At 44.1% G+C, this 22444-nt stretch overlaps 1 protein-coding gene across 3 annotated transcripts in view; it reads left to right on the top strand.

Moving 5' to 3' along the window:
- The window catches only part of KDM1A (lysine demethylase 1A), a 1206177-nt gene that overhangs the window by 309484 nt on the left and 874249 nt on the right, over nt 1-22444 (top strand). The window lies entirely within an intron of this gene.

Genomic DNA, 22444 nt, shown 5'->3' with positions numbered 1-22444 from the left:
AATGAAGCAAGTTTACCCAGCAGAAGTGCTTCAAAGCTGGCCCTCTGACAAAGAGAACTGTAGGCCCAGTGAGCACTCATAGCCTTGGAGGAAAATAAGCCTTTGCTAATAAATAGCTAGCCTTGGAAGAGAGCAGGATCAACCTGGATCTGGATCATAGATCTATTGGCAGTACAAGAGAAGAAAGGCAAAAAGGGTCATAGACCCCCTCCCCCCGACTGCCGAAGGGTATTGTGCCCTAGTTTGTGGTTTGAGAATGACATACACATGGTTTGCTGCCTATGAGAGGGCTCTCAAGATGAGAAAGGTAGGGCCACAACACTGGGAAACCTAGTGGTGGGACCTAATCCCAGTAGTGGGGAAGTTAACCTTAGAAGAGGTTGTAACATAGTCATGCCCCTCCTCATGAAGGAGCCCCTCATAGCAAGGTTTGGTCTCACTCTGTAGGAATACAGTAAAGGAATTATGTGAGGCCTTCAAAGATGCACTGCAGTCGTGGATGGACTTTGTCGACATTTCAGTAAAGGCATTAGAGGGTTGGTTAAAGGCCAACAAAGTTACTACTAATAATGAGCTGTACAATCTAATTGTCAAAAAGCACATTCTAACTAATTGTTCTTCGGAGAAATTGCATCAGCATCTAGTGGATTCTAAGCTGTCCAGTGCGAAGACCTGGGTAGGCTAGCTAATTAGTGGACACAAGTATCCAAGCATCCAGGGGGTTGGTCTACGAAGCCATCCGACCCGGCTTAAGAAAGGAAACTCATAGTGGGCAGTCTAAAGGGATTGCCAGTGTTGGTATTGGGATGGAAGTTGGTCCAGAGGAAATATGAGGCTACACCAAGGTTACTTTACTATCAATGTGAAGTGTGGATGTTGAGGCCATGGCAGCCTTCTTTTCCAGTGTTAGTTAAGTATTAGCAATGGCCAGAAATCAGCAGGACCAAGGTAGAGACTGAGGGATACAGGTGCCATTGTGACCACTGGTGATTAGACTGGTTTCCCCAGAGCAGATCATCCCTGATCAGTTACAGAAGGTGGTCAACGCTGACAACAGTTTAAAGGTTCACTCTGGTGAACTTTGAGAGGGTAGGGCTGACTGGCCTGGAGAACGTAACGGTGTTCCTTGCCATCCCAGTGGAGTATCTAATGGGAAATGATTTGGAAACCTCTTCTTGGGTAGAGGTTGACAGGCACACCATGCAGAAATGTGGAGTCTCCCTGTGTATATATATGTGTGTTTAGCCACTAGGCCCCAAACTACATTCAGGGAAGTCTGGAGCATGGAATACATTCCAAGACCCGCAAGAGAAGTGGCAAGAAGTCTGGGAAACCAATCTCAGAAAATTCCAAGGCCCAGAAGGAGTCTAACCTTCAAGAGCAGAACCTGGAGCCTAAATGGGCTAATGATACCTTCAGGGACCTGCAAGAGCTTGCAGAGCTGCAGGATGACCCTCTAGGGAGGACGTTTGCCAAGCACATAAGATCCAAACTACTCTTGAGGGCCTTTGGCAGCAGATTCCAGGCAGGAAAAGGGAGAGTTCATAAGTACCCACAGGGTCTACTAGGACAAGAGTGCTGTATAGAGAGGCTAGGGACCCCAAATCAGGGGTATTCGGGAGACTGGTGGTCTCCCAACAATACAGAACATTCCTTCTAAACCTAGCCAAGGATATACCCTTGGCTGGACATCTGGGGCACACTAAAACCTGGGATAGGTTAGTCAACCATTTTTATTTGCGCAAGATGTTGGAGAAAGTAAAGGAATTCTGCCTCTCTTGTGTCACCTGCCAAGCCAGTGGCAAGGCAGGGGGACAACCACTAGCTCCCTGAATCCCACTACCTGTGGTTGAGGACACCTTTTGAAGGATAGGGGTTGTCATTATTGTTCCCCTTCTCGGAACTGCCCCTGGAAACATATTTATCTTGGTGGTGGTGGGCCATGCCACCAGGTATCCAGAAGTCAATTCCACTTAGGACAGTCACTTCCTTTGCAGTGGAAAGAGCTATACGTGGCATTTTCACCAGGGTAGCATTCCCTAAGGTCGTCATCCCTGATAGCGGGTGTGATTTTGTAAGTACCATCATCCGTCATAGCTTTTAGGTATGTAAACATGAAGTTAGTACCCCTATAACCCTCAGATAAATAATTTAGATAGATTTTAAAAAGAAATGATTATTGGTTTAGCTGACAATCTCAAGAGGATAGATGGATATTCCCATACCATGCCTACTATTTACTTAGCCTGCTAGAAGGTTCAACAAAAGGTACTGAGCTTCAGCCCCTTGGCGCTTTTGTTTGGACACCCTGTGATAGGTCTATTGAGCTTGGTAAGAGAGGGTTGAGAGAAACCCCTCAAATAGCCCAAGGAAGATGTGGTGGACTTTGTACTAGCAGACCTGCAACCTGGCATGGCTGAGTACATGAAGGCATATACAAATCTGGAGGTCAGCCAGGAGCTTCTGAAACAGATGCATGATCAGAAGTTCTCCATGGTTGAGTAACAGCCATGTCAGAAGGTATGGGTGTTTCAGCCTGTGGCTCTCAAAACCCTCCGGGACATGTGGACTGGGCCTACCCGGTACTGGAAAAGAAACGGTGTGCCACCTATCTGATGGAGTTACGCACCCCCAAGCACTTCTACAGGTTTATTTAAGGATGTCAACTGGCTGAAACTCTACTATAACAGGGCTGACATGACTGTGCTTATGGTGACCAGTGGTGTAGATGAAGAGGAAAGTAAGCCTATCTGACCTTCTGTGAAGTAATACGAAAGATGGCTCACTTGATGAAGTATTGCTCGCCTACACTCAGACTGAACAGCAGCAAGATTGTCACCAGTTACTGGGACAGTTTGGTGGTTTGTTTTCTCTCACACCAAGTCCGATTCAGTGATGTATTCATGATATAGACACAGGTAACCGCGCACCTGTCAAGAGGAAAATCTACATCTTGCCTGACCAGGTAAAGATTAGCATCAAAGCTGAGGTTGCAAAAACGCTAGAGTTGGGGGTGATTGAGCCCTCCAGTAGTCCTTGGGCGAGAGCAGTGGTGCTAGTCCCCAAACCCATCCCAAAAGATGGGAAGCCAGAGATGAGGTTTTTTGATGACTACAGAGGGCTTAATGCAGTAACCAAGACGGATGCCAAGAAGCCTTGGACTTCTCAACATATGCTCCCACTGAGAGTCCAGTGCTGAAAAGGTTACTCAGAGTCTATAGTAGTCTGGCTCCTGGTATGTTCGGGATTCCGACAGGCGTCATATAGAAAGCTGGTTGATTAACCTCCTTTGTCCCTGTTCCTACCTGTATTGCAGGGAAAACTGTTTTCCCCATCACCCATTTATCTTGAGCCTTGAGGATGTCCTGAGCTCCCTTTCCCAGCCTTGCTATTTGGAGAGGTAGTTGGGCTTGGTTGTCTTGAGTCCAGTAACATTGACAGTGTAAAAATACATTGAGCAGTTTAGGAGATATCCTTACTTGAATTTGTGGTTCGTTTTCTTTGGCTGTGTACTGGTGGTGTCATAATCCATATTACCCAACAGGTGGACACCCTGTCACTCCAGTCTTAACTGGCGGTTCCAAAGACACCCAATATATTGTTCTGTGTGGCAGGCTTCTGGTATACGGCACCAAAAACGCCTATCATCTCCTATCACATTAGACAGTGAGCTAGTGCCCTTCCAAGACCTGTGTCCCCTTCACCAGGCACTGGACATTGCCTTTCCTAAATCCTCCTTGAAGTGACCATTCTGTTTACCAGGGTTTGAGTGAGTACTCCGCTGTGTTTGGGAAAGGGGCCTCCTATACTTTGTTTTAGTCATAGATAGGGTTCATTGTTGTGCTCCAAAACCTCATAAAACTCTCAAGTACCTATAAACACAACCCAGATTGCAATAGTGCAATCAGAGTGATACATTTTGTGTTTCAAGTGTAGAACCTCAAGCTGTTGGTTACATGAACTATATCACAAGAAAGACTGAGTTTGTGCAATGTTCCTTTAAAAGTTGATGCAAGTGCTTTTAAACATGTTCTGTGCTTGACCCCACAGTACTAAATGGTAATCTTTCTGTAAGTTCCTTGCTTGTAAGCTTCTTTTAGCCCCCCAGCCCGCACGGCGACACAGATGACCAGGTGAAGGCACTCGTGCACTGTAAGGTCAGATCTGTCTCCCCATCGAGTGTCAAGACACTAGGACTAACAAGTGCCACACAGTACCAACCTCTGGGGTACCAGACACCCTGCACCAAACACCAACAGCAAAAGTCCAGTCTGGATTCTCACTGCACCAGGACCAAGCAGCCGCCGAGGGACGTCAGCATCATGGAGACCCACTTCGAGAGTGGCCCAGCTGCTTTTATTTTGATTTTATCCCTGCCTGCTGTTGGTTCCTGACTGCGACGTGCATCTTTGTGCACCCAGCAGACCAAGCCACTCTGCTCCGAGCCACCCGGCACGGGCCCCAATGACTGACTGTGTCCCTATGCTCCAAGACCCCAAGACCCCTTGCGACCTAGCCCTCATTTGGGAGCTCTTGGGCTTGCCAGCAAGTCCCCTTATGCAGCCTCTTTAAAGGTAGTCCCCTTCTCTGTAGTGCACCATCTACCAGCCTCCTCAGCACCCTGCTCCCTGTAGAACCTGGGCAGGTCCAAAAGAACTGCAGGTAGTACCAGCGCCTTGAGACCCGCACGGGTGAGTAGCGCGCTCTATAAATGCTCTGATTGATTGATTGATTGACTTTAAATGTTGACCCCGTACTATTCTGATCCCAGAACTTGAACCCCTGATACAGACTATAACTACCTTTATGCACCTTTGATTTTCCTTTCCATAGCATTGCACTGTGTGTAAAAGCGCACGTTTGAACGTTACTTACCTGTGAATATTTCTATCGAAAACTGTACTTACCTTCTGAACAAAGTTCTTGAGTTTAAAATATATATAAAAAGTGCTATTTTTCCAAATTGGTCTCATATTTATTATAACTGTGTATCTCATTTATTGCCTCTGTGAGTACAGCAAATTCTTAGCACTACCCTCTGACAAGCCTACCTGCTTGCCCAGACTAACACAAAAAGAGCGTTAGTGTTATCTACTTTAGCCTCTGTAAACAAAGTGAGGGTTCACTGGAATATCTGCACAGTGTGTCTTTTTAGTACACTATATAGAAAACCAGCTTCCTACAATCTAAAATTAACAAGCATTTGCAATGCAAAAAGTCTCGCAAGTGCGAAAGTTTAAGCTACTGGCATTGTAACTGACAATGCCTTTTATTTATCTGTTTAGATACTTAACACAAGTAAAATACATTGTCATTTACAATGCTAATAGCTCATACTCTTGTAAATGCGAGACCTGCTGCATTTCAAAGAAGCGCCATCATTGTCCCGGGCTGCTTGGAAAGTTAAAGCGGGCATGGCACGCTGAATGTTGCAGGAAAACATGTTGTGCCTGCAGTAGGTGAAACTCATTAAAGAAAGTAGTGCTTAAATACTAAATAAGATGTACCGTGTAATAACTGAAGTGAAGGGCCAGTCCTCATGGGAGGATACAAATGAAGACAAGGCGGTATTAAGGAGGGACTAACAAGCGTATTAAAGAATCAGAAGCCAGCATTTATAAAGGACAATGACACAAGCCAATGACAAATATGGGCGGAGAGTGGGCAGAGCTTCAAGTCCATACTCGAATACAGCATGCATAGCAGATCAGCGTATTCGCTGCCCAGGCTCGATCTAATCACATCTACCTTCACCCTGATCAAGGGACACATACTGCTGAACCCGCAGGTGATGGTACTGCTGCAGTAAGTCAAATCTTGCCATAGCATTGCAAAGTTCTCCAACACTGCTCTTCAATATCTGTATGAAGACGATGCCATAAAACACGACAACGTTATCATCATTTGTGCAGTACACACCTGTCGTTAGTATGGCCTCCCACCCCTGAGGGTTGTACGATATATGTTTCTCGTGATTTCAGGGTTTCCTTGCAGGCCGGATGCTGAACCATCAAAAGTGAACCACTAGGGAGCCTGACAAAGATTACTCGAAAACTGTACCAACCCTATCAAACTCTACTGTGGAATTCCCCAATGAGGCATTAAAGGCCAGATTTGGAAAGCCATCCATGAAGACATACAGGCAACATGGGCAGAGACCACTTTCTTAAGGGTGAGAGCCAGATCGCCCATACAGGAGAAAAAGAGCTGAAGAGCAGTGATAACCTAGAGAAAGATCAATGTGCGAAACCAACCGCAAGCGAGTCCAGGTCGGATCACAATATTTTCCACACCACTGATGGGGCCGGCCAGACACTAGTAACATTCAGATCTGTATAAATTGATTCTGCGCTTTTTAGCCCAGGGCAGCTAGAAGAAAGTAGGGGTCTGTTATACACAGATAGCCCAAGCAAAGGTAGAGTTGGACTGTTGGGGTGGGCATTCAGTGGCAAAGATCAAACCCAATCTTCAAGAAATGACAGATACAAGGCATAAGATGACTCACTACTGAAGACTGCTCACCTCCCCTGGTCTGCATCTTAAAATTCTTTATTCTTTTACTTTGCAGTATGTGTCTCCCTCCCCTACATTACCCATCCAGAAGAACCCTTGGGGATGGAGGGGGTTAAAGTGGGGTAAGAGGAAAGAAAGAATGATATAATAACGTAAACACAAACTCGGAAGGGAGAGAGCGAGAGCGAGAAAATGGAAGAGAAAGAAAGCGCGAAAAAGTATATAGACCAAAGAAAGGAAGAGAGAGAAAAGAGATGGGTGCAGGAAAGAGACGAAGGAGAGGTTGGTTTCTGTGACTTTACAATGTGCCTGGTTGGACAATGTTGCATTGGTCCTAATGCAAGGCAGAAAATGGGCCCCTTGAATGCTGTTTGAACTGTTAAATTCAGGGATAGTCAAGGGTCAGTGGCCTTCTGCACCAATGGAAGCTACGCCCCTGCCTGGGTGTCCACTCTGTCTGCCAGGTCCTGTGCCGTTAGGGTGTGGGTTCTGTGTTACCCATGTGAGCGGAGGATAAGAGACAGGACAGAGGCACTACTAGAGCCAAATTTCGGGGGGGCTAAGAACAAATTTCGGGGGGGGGGGGCAAGGGGGGGGTAAATTCTTCCAACAATAGGCAGAGTGGAGATGCAGGGGCTCTAAGAAGGGGTGAAAAAACAGCAAAGCCTCATTAACAAGTAAATGATCTTTAAAAGACCTGTGAAGTACTCGGGTGTGGCTGTGTGTGTGCCTGAGCTGTCTCAGCCGGGCTGACACACACGACGGGGGGTGGGGGCTGAAGCCCTTTGAGCCCAATGGGCAGCATCCATGCACCCTCCTGTAGATGAGGTGCAGCATAATGGGGGCTGCTGGTCTAGGGCCATCCTACGCAGACAAGGAGTGGTTGCTGGGATGGACGAATAACTCTTTGCCCTGCAGGTAGAAGGCCTCTCGGAGGACCCCGCAGAGGTTCAGTGGCGCGCTGGACGAGGGGTTCCCATTCACAGTGGATGAGTTGAAGCAGCTGGCCAGGTCCCCCGCTTGGCCGGCTTCCTCCCCCGAAGGGCTGCCCACGTACTGCAGAGCAAAGTCAGGTGTCAAGAAGCTGCGGTCCAGCTCCAGCTTTAATGTTAGCTGCTTCCTGAAGGGGATGAGCCGGTCGACCGTTTTCAGATTCGTCCCACGACACCCGCACTGGGGATACAAGCTCTTCCTCCATTGTGCCCAGGGCGACATGCAGGACAGGCAGAAATGCCAACACGGGCAGCAGGTGATGGCAGAAAGCAGCCGTTGCCATCAGCGGTAGCAGAGCCCTTTCACAAATAATAAACCAATGCAAATATAGGGCGAAATCTTTGGGGATGCAGCCAGCCTACTGAACATACACCGCTAGAAGGGTTTGTGCATGTCGCAGGCAATAATGGGACTGTGGAAACGTGTTCCCTCTACACCCAATCCCGGCATGTTCTTCCTTGCAACGTCTACTCCTGTAGCCAGTGGAAAGGCTCCCGCGCTGACAGCAGGGCCTTAGCAACAAAAAGCTTGTAAATTATGAAGCAGTAGTTTCCACCTCGTTCTACTCCAGTGGGAAGGAAGTACTGTCCCGGTTCCCTGAAGGAGGAATACAAGGAAGCGCTAATGTTGGATTAAGAGGTGGGATCAGTGCTTGTAATGGAAAAATAGAAGTGTGGGTACTATGTAGCAGAGTACCTGCTTGTTTCTGAGAAGTGCCGGTACTCTCCAATTAAAGGTTTTGCAGTTCTCTTGAGAAGTGCTGGTACTCTCCCTCTCAAAATAAAACAAGTATTTGCAATGCAATAGGTCTCGCATTAGGAAAGTTTGAGCTATTGGTATTGTAAATGACAATTTTTTTATTTATGTGTTGGTTTTGAAAATAGCTAAATTAATAGCTTTGTCATTTACAATGCCAATAGTTTTAACTTTCGCAAATGTGACACCTATAGCATTTGTAATGCAATATGTGTTGTATTTACGTGACTTAGATGTATTGATATTACGAATAACAATGGTTTTTAATTTTTTTAAACAATTAATACTTAAATAAAAGTTATTGTAATTTATAATGGCAATAGCTTAAACTTTTGTAAATAACTTTTGTGAAGATTATGTTCAGTGTGAAATATTAACATCTTTTTGTGAGATTTGTAATAAAGCTTGAAACACTGAGAGAACATATTTGTAATATGTAATAGGCGAGACCTGCGCCAAACGAAGGGCCTCAACTGAAACTTCTCTAACGAGCGCCGCCCCGAGTCGTTCGCCGGCCCCAGCGAGCTTTGTGTTTGCAGTAGAAGCTGTTGACACCTCGCCGAGAAGAGAGCACCGCAAATAAGAAACCGATCAGCCCCATCCACTGTTAAATGCGCCCTGTCTGGGGAAGCCCCATGAGGCTAAATAGCTGCTGGTAATTACGTCATGTGACCGCCGGTCCACTAATTTAATGACGGCCTCTGAAACCAAGTTGAAGGGCTTCTACTAATTAACCCACCCTTATCAAAATGAACGTAAATTACCGGTGGCTGACACCAACCCTAAATAGCACTGTGGTCCCTCAGCTGCCCCAGCCCAAATTAAGGAAGTCGCAAAAGGGACAGGAAGTCAGAAGAACTGTAATATGCCTGATTGCTTTCTGTGTAGACCCTCTTCGGCTGCCCTACTCCCTCGGGAGAGAAGGCTGGGAGAGGCTAAGGGTGGGAGAAAGGATCAACTCTGTGATGTCGTCACTGTCGTCAATGGGCGTGTGATGCTGCTGGCCCACTGGAGAATTGCCGTGTGCGCTGCTGATCAGTGTCCCGTTTATGCGTCGTCCTAGTTTGAGAGCGCCCCTCAATGGAGCGTTGATCTATTTCCGGAAGGTTTGCATTGGGGATGCGAGTGCGCTATAGGAAGGAACAGCAGGGAGGGTTATGGTGATAAGAACTGCTAAACCATCCCAATAAAGAAGGAATGTTTCAGTCAATGAACCGGCTCTATTCACACACGGAACACTGCCCGCGACATGTGCTGGAGAGATAAGCAGTCAATGCACACGCAGTGCGCAAACATACACAGCACGTGACTCATGAGCAGCGCGCCCTTTCTGTTGCGATTGCTGTGTGGTTCCCACACACACGCATTAGGTTTGTAATCATTATAATGAACACGCAGTTTAATTGGGAGCGTGGACGCACCATAAACCTGGATACGCAGAATATGCCCATTCATTGCACGCGTGATGGCTACCATTTCGGGAGGTTTCTGAAGGACGCAGTTTTGATGGTTTATCTAACAAGCATTTGGAGGGAGGTACGTTTACAGGACAGGCTGTGGAAAATGGTTTGTTACGGGACGCCTCACACATTACTGTGATAATTAGAGCCAGCATCAGCTCAGAGTGTGCCTCGAGACATTTCAACGCAGAGAGTGGTGCACACGCATAGTGCTTCCCTGTTGCAGTAGTTCAGATATTAATGGGGGTGTCTGTTCAGTATCCAGCGACTGAGCTGCAGTCTGCACACGGAAAACGTCAGATGTCAGAAATGAGCTACAGTTTTAAGAGGTTTTCGTATGTTTATGGAAGAGTGCGGCTCTGCCAGCAGTGAACGAAGGAGGCAAGCATTAAACGAGAGAAGGAAGGGTGGACAGTGCACCAGAGCCCCATCGTGAAACCGAAAGAAAACACAAGCCATAGTTACAGCTTATTTATCTTAGGCAACTAACAACCATTGACACAGCCAATAGTCCTGACTTGTTGTAGGTATGATGTGTCTTGTATCATATATCTGAATGCAATGTCGGAAACAGCACAATACAGTTCAGGCGGCACACAATACCAAGCACAGATTTTTAGCTTGTGTGTTTGTAAGCCAAGCCCTTAATTACATTTGCCACGCCAATTTGAGAAACACCCCCAGTTTTTTATCCCACTTAAAGCTCTGGTGTTACGGGTCTCATGGTGAGTGAGTGGGAGTCCAGTATGGACTCGTGCAGGAGGGCTGAAAAACTGGTGAACCAGGCCCTGGCCAAGATTGCCCAGAACATTCGCAAAAATATGTGGCCCATCGACTAGGGCAGACTGAGAATACAGTCTTGTAAATTCACTAGACGATCCTGGGCTTGGCAAAGGGGAGGAGTAAAGGCAATACTGGAGCGAGGAGTAGATTCTTACACTGAAGCGCCTTGTAAGGACACATTCCCGCCCATCTACTGGTATGTGGTAATGCACAGAAATATTGTACCAATGACCGAGCTGGTATGCCTCAAACAGTTTGTTCTGTTGTTCATGGGTGGTTGTTTTTTGCCATCAAGTGTTGAAATGCTTGACATTTATAAAATCAATAAAAAAATGATAAAAAAAAAATAAAGAGTGCTCGTGCCATTCAACGAGAAATGTGACTGCTGCTCAGTGAAAAGCAGCACGCAGGGTGTCTGTGGGGAAGCGAGGCAAAAGGGATCGAAGGAATGTGGATGTTAGGGAAGCACTCTGGGGAGAAGCACGTGAGGGCAAACACAACACTGAGGAGCAGTGGGAAGAAGCACATGAAGAGAGAACATTGGGGGCTGCAGAGAGTGAAAGAGCAGTGCCTGGGGGAGACAGCGGGAACACATGCACTCTTGTGGAGTGCTTAACAAACAAGCATTGGACGCACGGCCGGGCCGCAAAGAACAGAAAAAAAAATGCGAGAATAAAAACAAGCTCTCGGCATTGCTGTGGCGGGGGAGTTCATTCCTTTCAAGTCTGATGTGGGGGGCGGGGGAGCGGCAGCCTTTGAAGTCTGATGGGGGGAGCGGCAGCCTTTGAAGTCTGATGCCGAGGCACAGACAAATGGTGGTGTGTGATGTGGCTGACTTTGTGCACGTGCCTTTCTCACATGAACTGTGTCTATTCCGCAGCTTGGGTAGACTTTTCGGACCGTTTACTAGAATCTCGCCGAACAATGCTTACGCATTGCTTCAGCGAGACCTAAAAAGAAACGTGTGCCTTGTTGAGGAGACAGAGTATTTTAGTCCTACAACAACTATAAAGCCTTACATACACTCAGTTAAAAAAAAGGGAACAGAGTAGCCTCTATGCAATCTCTAAAGATAAGCGCTCGACTGAAGGGGGTGCATCTGAATTCAAAAGAAGGCCGAGCACACACACCGAGCACCACAATGCCACAAAACCCGATAGCAGACGAAACCCTGAACGTTGGGTCTAAATGTTACCTCTTCCCAGCTTGAAGCCCCCGTTTGTTCTTTTATGGCTAAAGGAGAAGGAGTCAACATGACAGGACAGAGAACGGCCCCTTCCTCTTCATAGCGTTCATTGTCTGGCAGCGGGCAACTACTGCAAGCCTGTTTAACCTTTACATTCTTCAGTGATGGCATCTCAGTTTACACCCTGGCTCGACAATAAGAGTCGATCAACCTTCGAGCATCGCTTTCAACACTAACTAGATCGGAAAACTGCTTAGTGGGCATGCGAAGGGAGTGCGCACAGTGAGATACAGCTAAAACGTAAAGCACATAGAGAGCAGTGCACTTTAATAAAATGCGAATATAATTACGTCAGAACATGTCGTAGCGTGGTATGCTAGGTATGATGCAATTATGGTATGGTGTTTAATCTCAGATAGCTCTATATGAGGGTCAGTGCAGATCTAAAAAGCGCTTTCGCGCTTCCAAAGCTATGTAGGCGCTATATAAATATTAATACAACACACGTGTGCGCGCGGCAGCCTGCACTAGACATGTAGGCGCTGCCCTGCTTTTTGCTGATTTCGCTAGCGCGTGCGCGTTCTCTCTCTCCCTCCCATCCATTTCCAAAACTTATCTTTGAACTTCTCCTCTGAATACATTGTTTTCCCAGCACCGGAAAAGTGAAAGTGGCAAAAATAAGCTTGGTCGGGAAAGAACAAACAAGGAGCTGGGGGGGAGGGAGGTTGGGTGGGTGACACCGCCAAGGAAAGCAGTTGTGCAACACCGAGAAAAGTGGCCGCGCATATTGAACGTATGAGCAAACCAGGCACCATTTACGAGTCATAGAATGTTTTAATAATTGCCCTTTAGATAAAATCAGCTAAACGTCCCTCTCTTCGTGTCGGTCAGCAATTTGCTGTTGTTGCAGTGTAATAGTAAAAATGACTGATCACGTGCCTTTTAAAGGGTGTCAATAGATTTCAAACGATCAGGCGGTGCAGCAGACGTGCATAAACTCAGCTCAGTCTGGTTTAAAAATCAGCGTTGTATATACCGAGGGCTGCTAGATTATATTATTCGTGTACTGCCTGGCTGCCGCTCCGCCTTGGTCACTCGTGACGGCTTCTCTACTCACTTGATTTATTGCGGGCTAACTGCCTGACAGCGCACGCCTGCAGCATTGAGTAATATAAATGCGAGTGAATGCGCGTCCTGCTGAAACGCCGTGAGCGCGGACAGGGTTTGTGCGTGCGCGTGCACAACTCCTGTCCGCGCGTGCCACCTCCTGTCTCCCTTCGCTAAGGAAAGCGACGACTATAGAGGCTCGCTAGCGAAGCAGCTGCGCTGCATTTGCACGTGAGACCTAAAAATGAACATTGAGAATTAATGCGCATGCGGAAGGCATAGGGATTAGTGGCAGTTAGTACGCTGACAGGGTACACAATTGAATCTGTGTATGGAGACTAGAGATAACGTTTTCCTGCTGATACAGGAAAGATCTCCATGCACGCATGCTGACAGAGTACCTAAAAACCGGGGTTATTCCACTTGGGCTACGAATTAGGAAAACATCTGCAATCTTCACAAATGACCCTAAATTCCAATCTGGTTGAAGTCACCCACCTGGCGACCACATGCTCTCACAATCCTGCGCATTGATACCTCGTTGGAGCACAGCAAAAATAATTTTACAGAAATTGCAGAATTTTACAACCTGATCTTCGAAATTGACACATTGACAGATACCAAAAACGTACTAGACAAACTAAACAACTCCATTGCCACATTCAACACCTTTGAACAAAACAAAAAGGGGAGACACAAAGTACTTCAGTAAGGAGAAAGTATATCCCTATCTCAGTGCTGAATTCTACAATACTACACATCATACTCTTGCGTTGCCAGTGGGGCAGATCTAAAAATCACCAGGAAGTCAAATCCTCAGATTCCTCCAGTACCGCAGCAGACTATTCTGTAAGATGCCAGTGCATTTCCAGCTCCCCAAAGACAACCTTCTAAACCCACCCGTTTTTAGGTCTCGGCCTAGAGACGCGCGAAGCGTGTTCTCGGTAGAGAACTATTGCAATCGTTTCAGTCGGCAAAGGCAAGACAAGAGAATGTAAGATATAGGTGATGTAAACAGGAGGAAACGTGAGTGGTTTAAATAGGTGGGTGACATGGTTGAAAACGTATTCAATGAGGATGGGACAAGTCTCTAGAATCCTCAAAGGAGGCTTTTGCTTTTTCATCACTAAATTATTGAGCAGGGTTTTAATCCCTGCAACGAGATATGAAGGTTATGGTTTTGTAACAATAAAGGGAAGTTGAGGGCACTCGAGAATGCTGCATGCATTTGTCTAAGGATGTGCGTGTGTGAAAAATGGATCTGAATTAGCAGCAACAACAAAAAAAGTCTGATACTGGACTGCCTGTTCTAACAATGCCATTCCGGAATTCCTAACCTATCCAAAATTCTTATGATTTGCACATAGCCTAGGGGTGATGCAAACTTTCGAAAATATTTTAAGGTGTCACTTTGGAGAAGTTGTCTAGGGAAAGAAATCGTAGCCTTCATTTACATACAGCTGACAGGGTCGTTATTTTGAAGACCAGGCGGACAAATCTTGTTCCAAAAATGTACTACTCCATGATGTGCATAACACTGCAGAGATATGCAAGTGATGTTACAGGCGTTCGTTCTATCAGTTGAGCTCTTCACTGTTACTTGGGAATAGCGAATCGATTAAATAGCACGAGTATCCCGTCTGAATCAGTCGCCATAAAAACAATTGTCCATCGCTTCAGTAATATTTTGGAACGGACTGCAGAAAACTAGTTTTGTTTGAAAGTGAAAATAAAATCGCGGTCGCGTGTCTAGTTGTGGAACGGCCTCGCTTGTTCATACAGCGCGTCTGTGCCTCAAGCTGGCCCTTCCTTCGCTGCTGTGGTGTCAGCTCCACTTCCTAACATGGAAATGAGGCCGGGCGCGGCACCTAGTGTGTAAACAGCCTGAAGCTGGGCGTCATGGAGCTCGCGCAACACTCGAAAACGTGCACAAGCACACCACTAGACAGCGCATTCCTAAGATTCCGGACTGAACAGACTCCTGCGCACACAGGTTTGGCCTGTCATAAAATATATATATGTGTGTGTGTGTGTGTATGTGTGTGTATTTATATATATATATATATATATATATATATATATATATATATATATATGTTCCTTAGACTCTTCTGAATTCGCTCCTTGCGATAGAAGTCACGGCACAGCAACAGGTAAAGTTTAACAAAGATTGTTTATTTACACACCATGTGCAAAATAACGTGCATCGATTCGGACGTCCTACGCGTTTCGGCTTCTACAAGCCTTCCACTGGACCATAGAGTCCCTGGTGTCTAGACCATTTTTAAAGTGCTATGTGCAATACAAAAAAACCCTTTTCCATTTCAATTGTGTGTCTAGACTGTCAACCTTGCTTCTAAATGATGGCATAATGGTGTTCGCCATTTTGTAGGTGTTTTATCGTACAATGTAATCATCAAACTTTATACATAATCCACTCACAGTAAAGTACTCATTGTAGTTGATTAACTATATATACAATTTACACCTAAATATTTACAACCTATATACAGTTTCCGGATACAAGGGGGAGGGTACGTTTGCAACTCTTATGTTGTTAAGTTTCAGTTAAGTACTTATCATTCATAGCCTCCCACATGTCCCCACATGTTCAATTTAATTTAAATGCCGTTCAGATGTGTAAAGTACACCTCTATACAGTTTTTTACATTATTTACACAGTGATCCAGATGTCCACAAGACCAATCCTCTTATCTTATCATTGCATTCTATCATGGTAGAGTTTGTGCGTTTCAAAGTGGATATCGCAATTCAGTGTTCCCCGCAATTTTTGCAATTTTGATCTGTGAAGTACATTATATATAATATAAATTCTTGGTTCAAAGTGGACTCTATGTTACATTTCAACATAATGGCATTCTCATCCATGTGCTTGTTCTTTAATTTATCTCGGAATTGTATATAGATTGAAAGAAATTGTACTCTTTTATGGCGATTTATCTTTTCAAGAGTCTCATACCATTTACAATTATATTGTTCAATTTGCAGAAGGATTTATAGTTCCATGAAAGCTTTTACAGATGTACAAACAGTTCGGCATCCAGATTGTGTCCAAAAGGATGTTCCGTGACCATTGCTAAGATCATTCTTGATTCCAGTTTGCGTAAAAGTAATGTTTGATCACCCCCTCTCTCAGATGGTTTGCTCAGTTTTATTCCAACATATTGTAGCAAGTTGGGGTTCGATTAATGGTATTTCGCAAAATGTACAGCCTTAGGGTAGCTTGTATCCTCATTTTTGATCGCTCTTAGATGTTGCAGGATCCTTAGTTTGAGTTTATTGATTGTGCTCTCGCAAGGGCGCATAAGTCTGTATACCACATATTTAGATTCACACATTATGTGGTCCCTTATTTTTTCAATACGTCCGCATTGTAGTCTGTACTCTGTAATGTTCGTGCCATGCTCACAGGCCTTGCATTTGGAGCATTTCCAGAACCCTGGAGTTGTAAGCCATGATGTTTTCTTAGGGAGTTTCAACTGCACGTGGCTTTGAGTTAAAATGTCACATAGTGATGAGGTTTTTCAGTAGGTGATACTAGGGTAGGAGGTCAAGCTTTCTTTCAAAGTATCATCAAGCATTAAGATGTTCCAATTTCTTTTTAAAGCCTTTTTCAGTTCTTTGCTCTGGTTGTTGTAGTCGACAATCAAGTGTTACATTTTCCTTTTTGTCTAATTCATGTCTCATTCCATCACTTTTACTGTCCACTGGTAAAAGGAGATCTGCTATTCTTTTCAAATTCATCCTTTCCCGTGCCGTTGCGATTACTTCTACAGGATAACCGCGTTCTTGGAATCGCTTGCTTAGTCCATCAATTTCTTTCTCAAGATCATCCAATTCTGAGCAATTCCTCTTTGCTCGCAACATTTGTCCATACGGAATGCTCCATTTTAGTTTAATTGGATGCCCACTGTTTGCGTGAAGCAAACTGTTGCAAGACGTCGGTTTCCTATGAAGTTTTGTACACAAGGTTCCTTCTTTGACGAAAACTTCAACGTCAAGAAAAATCAAATTAATTGCACTGATTGATGAAGTAAACTGGAGGTTAAGATCATTTCTCTCCAGTGAGTCTATAAAACGACACCAGAGTTTAATTCTTGATTCATGCTTTTTCTCCTCTTCCATCACTCCAGTCTCCCACATGGCCATCAGAAGGTTCGCATATGTGGGCGCAAATGATGTCCCCATCGCGGTACCTTGCTTCTGTCGGTACACATTCCCCAAAAATAAAAATGCATTGTGCGTTAAGCAATAAGTAAGCATTTCTATCAGCATTGCTGAATGTTGCAAATAACTGATGGATCTCACTTCCAGAGCTTTTTTAATGGCTTTAATCCCATCCTCATGTCGTATTGATGTATAGAGTGATGTTACATCTATACTAGCCATTAGATAACTTGCTTTCCATTGGATTCCTGAGATTTTATTGAGGAAATCCATTGTGTCCCTCAGGAACGATATATATATATATATATATGTATGTATATGTGTGTGTGTGTGTGTGTGTGTGTGTGTGTGTGTGTGTGTATATATATATATATATATATATATATATATGTGTGTGTATGTATATAATTTTTTTTTTTACACGTGCTACTTTTATCGTGGACTACACATCTCAATAGTGAATGAATCCCTTGCACTGCCTAAAGAGTACGTACCATGAACTAAATGTCGCCATGTGCATCACATCTTTAGAGTGTGTTCAGTTTTTTCCAGCGAATTTTTAGTTCTTTTGGTGGCATGGTTGGTTCAACGAATTGAATGCCCATCGCTGCACATTCGTTTCTTAGAGTTCCCGCATGGTGAACTTGAGTACCATTAATATGGGAAGTAATACCACCCGCGTTGTTTGCAGCGTTTAATAAAGCACAGGTGCGTTGGCAAAGCCATTCGTTCAGGTGTTGGCTGCCATCCCTTTGACTTTATTGTTGAGGGAACCACAGGTTGCTTGTCAATGGGGAAAAACTATTGACTGCTCATTGCTCCATCACTTGGAGGACTTAATTTGTGTGTGTGCTCCTTGTGAAAGAGCAGAATGCCCTCCCTCGTAGTGAAATTAGCTAATGGCTGAAGTGGGTAACACGTTAGCCCAGGCTGTATGTCATAACATACAGAATAAAAACGTTACTACAATAGTAGATCAGAGCTCTGTGTGAGTGTGTGTGTGGCTCTCTGTGTGAGTGTGTGTGTGGCATTCTGTGTCAGTGTGTGTGTGGCTCTCTGTGAGTGTGTGTGTGTGTGGCCCTCTGTGTGAATGCCATTTGTGAATGCCATTTATTTATGTTTTAAAAACAAAAACATAAATAAAAGTAATGTCATGAGCAATGCCAATAGCTCTAACTATAACAATGCCGAGACCATTGCATTGTAAATGCTTGTTTGAGCAAGAGGCCACCCCAGGGGCATAGAAAGGGCAAACTTACAATACAAGTATCCACAGGAACGGCAGACCTGGCACAAATTTTACCAATGAGCTTACACACAGTAGATTCTCCCTCTCTGATGCACACCCCTGAGATCAACAGCATTCCGATTTTCAACCTTTTCAGCCACAACCCGTCCTCCCAAGAAATCTGCCTTTTAAGCAAAGGGATGTCCTTTGTCCCGACAGTATGCAATTATGTTTTTTGGATTACATGAAGATTTCCTGAAAAATTTGAGATGAATTGATTGCTCCAAATATTTTGCTAAAAATCCTGAGAACCACAGCACATACAGGTCTCCTTTCCAGCCCCTCTCCACATATCATCCACCATCCGTTACTATACCACCTGAGATTTTAGCATTTGAGAGACTGATTTTGCAAGATGTCATGCAAATAGAACAGGATTTTGAATATGTTCTATATAATTTACCCATGTGTGTAAAGAAAGCACTCAAATCTTTAAAAAACCAACAAGGAATTGATTATTAAGTCAACTTATAAGGGTGGGGGGGAAATAATCATGGACTTGGTTGACTACAGCAAAGACTTTTCGAGACAACTTTCTAACACTGATCATTATTCTCACTTACCTTTGGACCCTTTACCAGAGATCCAAACACAAATCATTCTTATAACTAACAGCGCCATGAACTAGGATTCGTCTTCAAAGAAAAGCACTGATTCCTGAATAACACACATCCACGCACCCCAGTCATGTATGTCCTCCCCAAAACTGACAAGGGCCCAGAGAAACACCCTGGCATTTCCATAATTTCTAGGTGTGGGTCGGCCCTCAAGCCATTAGGAAAATAAATCGACTCTGTAATTAAAGAGTTAATCCTTTCACTAACACCTTCATTTGTGACCGAATGGACTTGATCTACCAAGTTGAAGACCGAGATTTTGACCACACCTCAGACCTCTTAGTGAGCTTAGACATGGAGTCATTATATACCAACATTCCTCAAATAAAAGGGATAGAGGACATCCATGACTTACTGGACACAAGACCTAAACCCACATGCATACCTACTGACTTCATCATGGAACTGCTACAGAAAGCCTTACAACACAACTACTTCCTATACAAGGAAACCCTGTATGGGTGCCTGTTTTTCTCCCAGCTATGTCATTTCGTATGCTAATAATCTGGAGAAAAACATCATACTCTAACAAAACAACCCATTTCAAAACCAAATCTCATTCTGGTGATGCTACATAGATAAATTGTGCTCAGTCAGTCTGTCAACTATAATTCCCCAGCTGTTAGACAGATGATCACGGTCCTCTCAGGTTGGTCCCTGATTCTTTATAATATTAAAATCACCCAGACGCCGAGAGTCCTTCCTTCTTTTCACCAAAACGCACGGGGACCCCACCTCCTGTTCTGATAAAGAATCAGGGACCGACCTGAGAGGACCGTGATCATCTGTCTAACAGCTGTGGAATTATAGTTGACAGACTGAGAATGTGCAGTAGATAGATATTTATTCCTCCTATCCCTCTGATCATTATTGGTAAAGCGTGTTGGTTTTTAATACAGATTCCATACCGCGTATTGGGATTTTTGGACCAGAATAGTTTGGCCATACATCCTGAATAGCCTTAGAGTATATTGAGGACTTCTAAGGTCTGCTTCAGTATGAATATCTGAAAGATTAAATCATTGATAACCGGGAGATATCAACAAATCCTGAAGAAGATGGCTTGAACAGTGTGTTACCCACTGAAACACGTTGATGCTCTTTGTGTGTAGACACTAGATTACTTGGATAACTGCCAGTTCATGAAAAAGTCTATGAAATGTTTCAACTGTGACAGATAATTCTGAAGTTACTGGTGATTCTATACAATGATATGAATTATTCCGGTCTACTGTTTTCTCCAGTTTGTGTGTACATTGTTTTGAAATTGTAGATTAATTTTGTCTTTTTTGCGATGTGAATTTATAAAATATGCAAAGATTTTTTTTAAAGTTTTTTAATATGATTAAGTTTCAAATTTGATGTTTTTCATTATATGAAATAAATTCTTGTTATATATTTTGAGATTAGATACATTTATGTTCTGATGATGTGGGCTGCATTAATTGTATGGTTATAAGTGTAAGGCGTGATTGCGGCCAAAATGGGGTACTTTCTTTTTGACTTGCGTCTATTTTGGTGTTCTACCTCTCTTGGTTTTAAGAGCCCCTCTCATTGGTTGAGATCATTGATTTGATGGCCAGGCAGGCGGGAGCTACTCAGATCGTGTCCTTCTTCATGGATTGATCGCCCATTTTACGCAGGGGGCTTTTTGTGGTTTGGTCTAAATCTGTTCCGTAGTTTTTGAAATATTAGCAGTTGAAAAAGGTGTTGGATGGGCTTGATAGGGTTAACAGGTTTGTATGCTCTGACAGTTGAAAATGCATTTCTTGTTCACTTAAAACTTTCTATTAAAACTTAAGTGCCTGTGGAATATCCATGAATTTGGCGGACACCGAGAATGTTAAGCTCGTTCTTGGCTATTTTAAAATTTGTGCAGATCCATATGGGGAGAAATAGTACTACTTTGGTAATAAATTTGGTACCCTGTAACAAACGTGCATAAAGATTGTCAGACATTTAGAATTTTTTTTTTTTTATTGGTATGTCAAGTTTTGTGCTAATTCACTGAGTGAGAAATGTTGGGGGGAGGGGGGTACTCTTTAAATTCCCTAATAACTTCAGCACTGTTCGAATCTGCTTGAAATGTTGCAAGCAACTAGCAACTTACAGGCAGTGCAGCTATTTCAGATTTGTGCAGATCCAGCATGAGGAGTCCAGTGAAATTGTGTTCGCTCAAGCATGTCTTATTTGCTATTAACTGTGGTACTGTTGACGGATCTGAATAACATTTGGCACAGAGTTTCATGTTTAGCTTACTCTTAGTGCTCTCCTTTTCATGCAGGTCAGTTGGAGGAAGAGTTTAATGAAGTTTTTCATTAGGTAATAAATATGGCATCATTGGCTAAATCCACATGAAACTTATCAGACATTAAGCAGATTTTGTTTATTCTTCGAATGTGTCGTTTTGAGCAGATTCAGGGGATAGGGTGGAGGGATGTGGAGGGATGAATAAATGTTTCATTCACTAAGGACTTTTGTTCAGTTTGACTTTGATTTAAATTTGAAAAACTATTAGCAGCTTAAGTCCAGTTCAAGAATATCAGGGTGGAAACAAAATCAAAGAGTAGGGTCCATAAGGTGAGGGCTGTAGCCAAAGGCCACTGAGTATGGCTGAACACTGTGTCGTACGCCAGTGGAAGTTAGGCACAGGAATATGCCCCCAACAACCACTGTACACAGCCAAAGGCTGTGCACACTTCCGTTTGGTTAAATGGCAAGGAAATACAATAAGTCTTTAAAAAAAGTGTGAAATTCACTGAAAAATACACGTTGAAATGTTAGTTATTTTTCAGTGCATAACATAAACTGTGTCACCACACAATCATACTCCGTACCCCACTTTGCTCATGGTATGTGATGAGGACAAACTAGGCAAGAAAAGGGGAAGCTTCGATGGGGTGTGAGTTATGGGGTGAATTGTGCTACCCGATTTGCTTCTTTTGAGATCTGTCTCGGCCCCTGGTCATGCAGTAATCAAACAGTCTTGTGTTCTGTTTACCCCCAGCTTCACTTTGCTGGGCCAGGATCCTTGCAGCAACAGTTGCTGCTCCGACTAATTTGGCACTTACCTGAAGGTTTATGCCATATATAACCTTAGAAGTGATGCTAATGATTGAAGGCATATGAAGATGGACTCTGTCACCAGACGTACCTATTTTTGTTGGATCAGATCATGCAGTAATACTTTCATGTGCGATGCCCCTGCTGTCCCAAAAGTGCTGGTGGCCACAATAGAAACAAAAGGTGCCCTTTGCTTGTGGAGCACCGAGGATCAAAATGACCCCATCTGCTGGTGGAGCTTTCAAAACAGAAGTGGCAGTTTGGGGCCGTATTGCATGAAAAAAGAGATGGACCTTTGCTGTGTGAGTACTGTGGCTGGCTTGTCCAACAATGGGAAGGGAATGTGTCCTAGTTGGTGTGGAAAATTTTGATTTTATTTTTGATTTGTCCTCTTACCCCCCCCCCCCCCCCCACAATCTCCCCTTCCCTCAAACATTCATCTCTTGTGTTTCCCAAGATAGGGTTCCAGATATCTAAACACCTAATTAAT

This window comes from Lissotriton helveticus, chromosome 3_1 (genome assembly GCF_964261635.1).
Source record: "Lissotriton helveticus chromosome 3_1, aLisHel1.1, whole genome shotgun sequence".
NCBI classification, from domain to species: Eukaryota; Metazoa; Chordata; class Amphibia; order Caudata; family Salamandridae; genus Lissotriton; species Lissotriton helveticus.
Note: the sequence above shows the minus strand (reverse complement) of the source record. Positions and strands in the feature narration are given on the sequence as shown.